The sequence below is a fragment of the Selaginella moellendorffii genome, unplaced genomic scaffold, assembly GCF_000143415.4.
Source record: "Selaginella moellendorffii unplaced genomic scaffold, v1.0 SELMOscaffold_69, whole genome shotgun sequence".
In the NCBI taxonomy this organism is placed as follows: Eukaryota; Viridiplantae; Streptophyta; class Lycopodiopsida; order Selaginellales; family Selaginellaceae; genus Selaginella; species Selaginella moellendorffii.
In genome coordinates this window covers 988,933-997,493 of record NW_003314330.1, presented here as the reverse complement: position 1 = coordinate 997,493, position 8,561 = coordinate 988,933, and positions in this window count along the sequence as shown.

Genomic DNA, 8,561 nt, shown 5'->3' with positions numbered 1-8,561 from the left:
CGGTCTCGGTCCCGATTTCGGACTCGGACTCGATCTCGGTCTCGGTCTTGGCCTCGGTCTCGGTTCCATCTCGGACTCCATCTTGGACTCCATCTCGGGTCCATCTTGGACTCCATCTCGGACTCCATCTCAGGTCCATCTCGGGTTCATCTCAAACTCCATCTCGGGTCCATCTCAGACTCCATCTCGGGTCCATCTCGGACTTCATCTTGGACTCCATCTCGGACTCCATCTCGGGTCCATCTCGGGTCCATCTCGGACTCCATCTTGGGTCCATCTCGGACTCCATCTCGGGTCCATCTCGGACTCCATCTCGGACTCCACCTTGGACTCCATCTCGGACTCCACTTCAGACCCCAACTCGGGTCCATTTTGGACACTTCCTCGTGTCATGTGTTGGTCCTTTTGGGTCCTTTTTTGGAGCCTCGCTTATTGCTCACTTCGTGCTCGTTCCTCGAGCACTTCGTTAGGAATTCCACTCCCACTCTCGACCTTTTCAAGTCGGAGTTTTTTGGTCCAAACGTGTTACGCTCGTTTGGTTTTCGCTTCAGCCACCACCACATGGCACCCTTCCAGCTCCACTTTGGGGCTTAGGGATTTTGTGTCTCACAACTCCACCACCCATAGACGAAGTTCGATGTCCTCATCGAATGGTAAACCCTCTTATAAAGTAACACCCGCATGTATTACCAGTTCCATCCTTGGCACCCAGCCAATATTTGTCTATGGTTTGACACCAAAGGCTCACCATGCCTTGTCTATCCTCTAAGGGGCATAGTCTCTCCAACATAGAGACTCATTCGGCCACCTGGGGTGGTTTGCTCCCTTTTATTGGTTCAGTTCTCGCTAAACTTGTTAGAGACACCTTCTCTAACTCAATTCCACTACTCATTCTCGAGTAGTCTCAGATTCTATCGACATAACCTTTGCACTTTGGAACGTTTACTTTTGACTTCTTGAAGTCAATTTCCTAGGTGTCTCTGACACTTTGCATTGCACATATTGTGCAAGTCCACTTCCCTATCCTAGGAAGTTCTCTACTTGAGGGCACCATCATCCTCTTTTTTATTTTGTGCCACCCTTGGCACTATGTTCCAATTATTATCATTTGTGTCAGGGCTGTCCACAGCCCTATCCTTTGGCTACTTTGCTGCTCCTCACTTGAAGCTTTTACTTTGCTAAATTGGAGCACTTAGGAATCTAACCTTGGAAGTCCACTTCCTTTCCCGCAATCCGTTAGTATCAAACACATTAGTGTTCCTTGGCTAACTTTGCCATTTGGATTCCTCCCATTAAATTCCATGGCCCAAACTTGGCCACTAGTCTTTTGCTCCTATCCATTGATTGTTGCATCAAGCAACAAAGGATCACTACCTCCCTCCTTGAGGTATTCTTTTGGTTCCATGGCAAAATTCCACTTTGCCAAGTCCAAAGGGTAGCAACTTCTGCTATGGGCCCCTTCCACGGCCCAACATTGTGACCCTCCCATAGGTCCTTTCTAGAGACTACTTTTTTGAACTCATAATATCATTGTATCGTCGTAGTTCAATTCCCTTAGGTGTCCTTCTTGACCAAGCCACACCATTATCAATAGTTTAAATCAACGTTTTGACCTAGGAACCTTGTTCCTTAACCTCAAAAGGATTTCGTCCTTGTTTAGCCATACGATCACCTAGTGATCTAATCTTAATACCTTAACAGGTTTGCCAATAGGTACTAGGTCTCCCAAACCTTTAACTTGTTGACCATGACCCCGGGGGCATCCCCCACACTTGGCGGTGTGCTCAAGCTAGCCCTTCCGGCCAAGGGTCCATAGCAACTGAGACTGGGTGTCCCCATCTCATTCACCACGTCCTTGGTGCCACTCGCACCAAAGTGTTCAAGTTAGATATGCCAAGCCACACTAAGCAATTTAACTGTGTATCACGACTCCGGAGCATCCCCCGCTTGGCGGTGTGCCCAAGCCAGTCTCCTCACTGAGAGTCCATGACCACCGAAATATGAGTGTCCTCATATTCCAAACCATCACTACGCCCTAGTGATTTGGGACTCGAACCCCAGCATTAGAGGGTCGGGACTCGAACCCAACCTCCGTATATGCATCTACGGATGGCATTACCCAGGATGCCTAGCGTGACTCATCACGCCAGTGCACCAACTTATACTTAAAGCGTGCTACAGATCATAGCTTAGGAACCTAGTTCCTCCACACTGCCAAGTCCTCTCACTTGACAAGTCTGTGATCATGCATGGACTCCTCCATGCTTGGCCCCATGGCCCACCCTTTTTGAAGTTATCACTTTCAACTAGGGTATTTGTTCCCCCGACTTGCTAATCTCGCTTGGCAAGTCATCCGGCTATCGTAACATGGTTCATGCATAAGCGTGAAAGTCCTTGACTATCAACTTTCGTTCAAAGCCCTCTTTTTGAACACTCGGGAACTACTTCCCTAACCTTGAGAGCCTTGCCTCATGGCAAGCTTCAAGACCACGCTTCTGCTGCGCCACTCTGATTTCGCGCGTTTTATGAACCATTTACACTTGGCCTTCCTAGGTACTAAACTACCTAGAATCGTCTTTGGGAACCTTGAAGGAACTCTGTCCCTTAGCTTGCTAAGGCCTCCCTTTTCGCAAGCTTTATAGTTGCCATATAGTCTAACATGGACAATTCCATATTTTAGACTTTCCATATGGTTGCAAGTAACAACATCCTCGAGCACCCTCTTGATTCTCCACTCCCAACTTGCATAACCACCATTGGATATGCCTTTCGATTTCTATGGTTTAGTTCCATCCCAATACTACTTGCCTTTTGGCCCCATATGTTTCCTTTGGTTATTCTCCTCCAGACTAGGAGGATAGCTTTGCACATTTTACTATGCCTTAACAAGTATTCTTAGGGATGAACCTACCTGATAGCCTAGGGAGTGGTTCCTCAATCTTGGGCATGCTCACTTTATAATCCCACACATCGGGATTAACGTTGCTGCTTATGGGCCTTTACATACCCATCACTAGCCTTGCCAAAATTCCATTTTTGGCTTTGTCCAATTCGGGTAGACAGTCTTCTTCTATCTCCACAACCTTGGACATTTGGATAGCACCTACTATCCATCATTCGCTAGGGACTTAGTCCCTTGGGCCTTATTTATTGCCCTTGCGACACGAAACACCACCTCCTGGTGTTCTAGAGTGCTTGGGTGTCCCAATGATGGCCTCCTGACAATGAGCATTCCTGTTTATGATATTGATTTGCTATATCGCAACATAAGCAATTTATCCCCCGTAAGGGTACATGTAATTTCCTTATGCCATTAAGAAGTCTTGAGTAGCTACCTTCTACCCATTTAACCAATTATCTTGCACCTCTTGCTTAGTTGCCCCATAGTTGTCAAGTCCTACGACTCATTGTTTGGTGCTTCCACACCTCCATCATTATCTGGGTCACCACACTCCAACCGCATGCCTTCCAGCTTAGGCCATGCCATTCCCGCTTCCGTTAGGATTCCCTTGGCAAGGGGTTCTTATGAACCTACCATCATAACCTCAAGGTATCACACCTTGGCACATTTAGTGTCTCCACACCATCGGCCCTATGAGCCTACCCTTATGACACTACTTATTAGTGTCTAGGTCTTTGCCAAGATCAATATAGTTGTTCCTCATGCTAACTATCCGTTAGCATCGCACCATAATGTTTGCACCCAACTCTGGGCCAAAGTTGCTTTCTTCTGGGAACATCTTTCCCACAACTTTAGTATGGCACATTCTGCCATCAATGAGATACTTACTGTTCTCATACTTGGATCTTATGATCCTCCCCATACCTCATGGGGCACCATACACCTTATCCAAATGCTCCAACCAATCCTTTAGGACCATTCCCTGACTCTGCTTGAGTCATCCAGCATTTTGGACTTTGCTAATCCAACAATCTGCGAGGTCTCAGTCTTAGAGGTGCCAACTCACTGGAATACAACTCCTTGTATTCATGTCCTACTCACAAGGACAATTTTTGCAAGTGTTACTCTGACACTTGATGATTTTCTTGGGGCTAACCTTTGCCCCTTAGGACTACTTGTCCATGTGATGAGAATAGCAACTCATCTTTAAGTACACCCCCAACTCCTTGGGTTGTTCCAACATTTATTAGAGGTAGCCCCGGCTACCATTTCAAGGACTGGTGTCCTCTTCTGTATTTGACCTCCCACGGTCAACAATTCCGGTCTCAAATTTATGAGTACCAGCCTCAACCATATAAGGGTAATCTTGTGACTCCTTTATTGTTTTGGAGTCTGCATCTTTCCTGTGATCCCAACTATAGTTGTTTACCACAACTACATTAGCTCGTTTGCTGCGTCAAATGCTCATTTGGATCACATCCTCAGCTTTCTGAGGAAACCCTTATACTGTTCCCAAGATCCCAAAGTCGTTCCCTTACTGGCCCTTTTCCATCCACCATACCGTGCACAAGTTCATGCATGAACTTGAGTGGAGAGCCATGTCCTTTTGACATGCTACTCCTCAAGGATAGGTCCATATCTAGGACCTTCCGATTCCAATACAAGCGGTGATATACTTGGCCACTAATAAGAGTTGGACTAAGGAATAGTTCCGATACCAAGTTGTAAGTGACTAAATTTTTCCTCTCTACTTTAGTCACTTAACCACACCTCCGACCACTTGGAGGAGTCTCATTCATAACCTCCATAAGTCCCACTCAGGACTTGGGGCTTGCTAGCCTCGAGAATGGCATCCATGCCACTCAACCTTTGCACTTGGTCCCAGTGCTCCACGTGTCCGGTCCCATGATCGACACCCCAAAGTACCACCAACACATCAGCCCGTTACGCTAAGGCCATGCCCATTCACTTGGTCCCACCGATGGTCTGACACCACCTACACCATCATCCTGTCTCTCAAAGATTGGGCCATCCGTCCATGAGTGATCATTCCAGATCCACTCCTTAGCATCCTTAGGATGCCCACAAACAAGAGGAATAACCTTCCCCAATATCCCTTTTCCGGTCTTCACTAAGTCGCTTTCTGCCCATGGCCATGTTTGCCAACACTGCCATTGGATCAAGGCCCACAGGCCTGACCACTAAGTCCCACGGTCCTCTGGGACTTCCTCACCACTCGACTGTATCCTTGGTCACTACACCAGAGGACTACTCCTCTTCCTCTCCACAGTCTAGGCCTTTGGGACAACATTCCGGAACACCGTGGCCCTACACAGGCCTCATGGGTACTCTCCCTGCCTTCCGCCTTTGGATGCTCTAGCCATGGGCTTAGAGCAAGGTTCCATTGAGCCACGCTTGGTATCCAAGTAGGTAGTGCCACCCACACTTGGACTGGGAGTATCAGCCAGTCGATCTCCCGGGGAAACTAGAGCCGGCTCTTGAACACTTCACTAAGCTACCCTGCTTGTCAGTCCATATTCATTCTAGTCTTGGACTTCCCAATGGTCAGTTCATCACCCAACACTGGGTATGGCCTTTCCTGGGCCAAACTAGCCTTTCTTGGCCAAACTGGCTCCACTGGGCTCCAACCCCCACACTCTCCCTACTATACTTTTGGAACCCCCCGCAACCCCCCCCCGCCCCCTGGGGGACGATCGCTTTGGGCTTTCACCCAATTGCCTGTATTAGTATTCGGACTCGGACTTGGGCTCGAACTTGGACTCGGACTCGGTCTCGGTCCCGGTTTCGGACTCGGACTCGGTCTCGGTCTCTGCCTCGGTCTCGGTTCCATCTCGGACTCCATCTCGGGTCCATCTCGGGTCCATCTCGGACTCCATCTCGGGTCCATCTTAGACTCCATCTCGGACTCCATCTCGGACTCCATCTCGAGTCCATCTCAGACTCCATCTCGGACTCCATCTCGGGTCCATTTCGGACTCCATCTCGGACTCCATCTCGAACTCCACCTTGGACTCCATCTCGGACTCCACTTCAGACCCCAACTCGGGTCCATTTTGGACACTTCCTTGTGTCATGTGTTGGTCCTTTTGGGTCCCTTTTTGGAGCCTCGCTTATTGCTCACTTCGTGCTCGCTCCTCGAGCACTTCGTTAGGAATTCCACTCCCACTTTCGACCTTTTCAAGTTGGAGCTTTTTGGTCCAAACGTGTTACGCTTGTTTGGTTTTCGCTTCGGCCACCACCACATGGCACCGTTCCAGCTCCACTTTGGGGCTTAGGGATTTTGTGTCTCACATTTACCTCGTCTATTCGACCAACACTGCCTTGGTTTTTGCTAAGTTCCTTTGCCAAGGTTCCTGTTTATTATACCAGCTCCTACTTGGTCCTACTTGGTTTCAACTACTCATTGCACAAGCAACAAAGCGTTAGCCATCCATCTATGGATTCCCAAATCTCTCCCAATCCCCCTCCCCGGGTTAGATTGGATTTAAGGTTCAGCTACACTCCCCGCAAGCACAAGCAGCCAAGCACACCAAGCCTCCAGATTCCTAATATCCCTTGGTACAACAAGACTTGATCATGGGACCCTCTAAATCCCAAGCCTTAGGTGCAACACTTGTGTAAGCAACCAAAGGGAACGACTTGAGAGACGATCCGTTAGGGTTCAAATATAAAGGGAAAGGGCCCATGAACAAGAGTGCACCCCCTTTTCCAATCGGTTAAGGGTCTTAGGATACTTGGGGTTAAGCGTCCTTGGGTTTGAATAGTACTGGGCTGGGTGACCTCCCGGGAAGTCCAAACTCAGGAGCTTACATTTGGTATTAGAGGGGTCTCGGGTCCGACTCTATTGGTTGGCTAAGGGAATCACACCACACGTTGATTGACATCTGGCTGGTCCAGTTTGCTCCCATTGGGTTCGACCCGAGGGGTAGCGTGTCAAGAGAGCGGGGCTCTCGGGAGAGCTGCGGCTCTCAGCTTCCGTTCACGAGGGCGTGAACTTGCAGGGAAGCGTGGTGGATTGTAAGCAACCAAAGGGAATGACTTGAGAGACGATCCGTTAGGGTTCAAATATAGAGGGAAAGGGCCCATGAACAAGAGTGCACCCCCTTTTCCAATCAGTTAAGGGTCTTGGGATACTTGGGGTTAAGCGTCCTTAGGTTTGAATAGTACTGGGCTGGGTGACCTCCCGGGAAGTCCAAACTCAGGAGCTTACAACTTGTTTCAGGACACTAGGGCAAAACATTGTGGCCTAACAGCCCGGTATAAGTACCTCTACCCCCCCACTTCCATCCCGAAAGGAATGCCAATAAGCCATAAGGTACTCAAGTGGGGCACCATTCCACACGAGCCAGGAGCATCGCAATTGGTTTCCCTTTCGGGAGTGGGAGTTGCTCTTGAACACTTCCTTAGGTGGCCCCTCCGGCACCACTCGAGTCCATGCTCACTCCCACCCAATGCCCCTTGGCCTCTGTCTCAATCTCAAGTCAGTTTGGAAGCACCACTAGAGAATTCCTTCAAGACTGGTTCCTAGACCTCACTATCCCTACTAAGACCGAGTCCGAGTACTAATATAGGTTAAGGGGTGAAAGCCCAAAGCGTGCGTCTCCCAGGGAGGGGGGCTGCAAGGGGTTCCAAAAATAAAGTGGCGATCATCGTGTTCCAAGAAACCACATTCCTCTCCGGGATGGATCGAAAGAGACGCTCCGCCTTGCGGAGCTCCCCGAGCTGCGAGAATCCCACCCGGACTCGATTTTGGACTTGATCTCGAACTTAACTTTCGACTCGATCTCGGACCCGATCTCGGACCCGATCTCGAACTCAACTTCGGACTCGACCTCGGACTCGGTCTCGGACCCGATCTTGGATCTCGGACTCTGTCTTGAACTCGGTCTCAAACTCGGCCTTGAACTTGGTCTTCGAGTTGGCCTCAGACTCAATTCTAGACTCTATCTCGAACTCGGTCTCAGAGTCAGTCTTGGACTCGATCTCAGACTCGGTCCCGTCCGATGAACTTTTTGTCATTTCGGTCATGCTTTCGGGGATCCTTTAGCCTACGACACCTTGGGGAGTTGGTTCTTTACAACTCCACCACCCATAGAAGAAGTTCGGTGCCCTCATCAAACGTCTCTTTTTATCCTACGATTTGTTGACCATGTCTCCGGAGGCATCCCCCCACTTAGCGGTGTGCCTAAGTTAGCCTCCCCGGCCAAGAGCCCATGACAACAGAATATAGATGTCCCTATACCCCTCACCCCACCACGCCCTAGTATGGGGTTGGGACTTAAACCCAGCCTTGCTTTACTAGGGGGTTGGGACTCAAACCCAACTTCCGTAGAATATGTATACGGATTTGACATCCCCATGGGGAGTTAGGCATAATTCTTTATGCTTGGTCGACCTAGCTAACCCATGCTAATTAGCTTACCTTCGGCACGCCTTCGGGTCACAACATATGCCATTGCAACTTCACAAATTGATACTTTAAATGAACTTTGCATAAGTACATAGAGTTCTACCTTGCAGAAATTCCTCCACTAAATCTTGTGCGTTCGCTAGGTTCTCTTTCGGTTCCCATGTTGCTTCGCAATGTGGAAATCCTTTCCACTTCACATGGAACTCTCTCACCTCGCGTCTTTGTCGC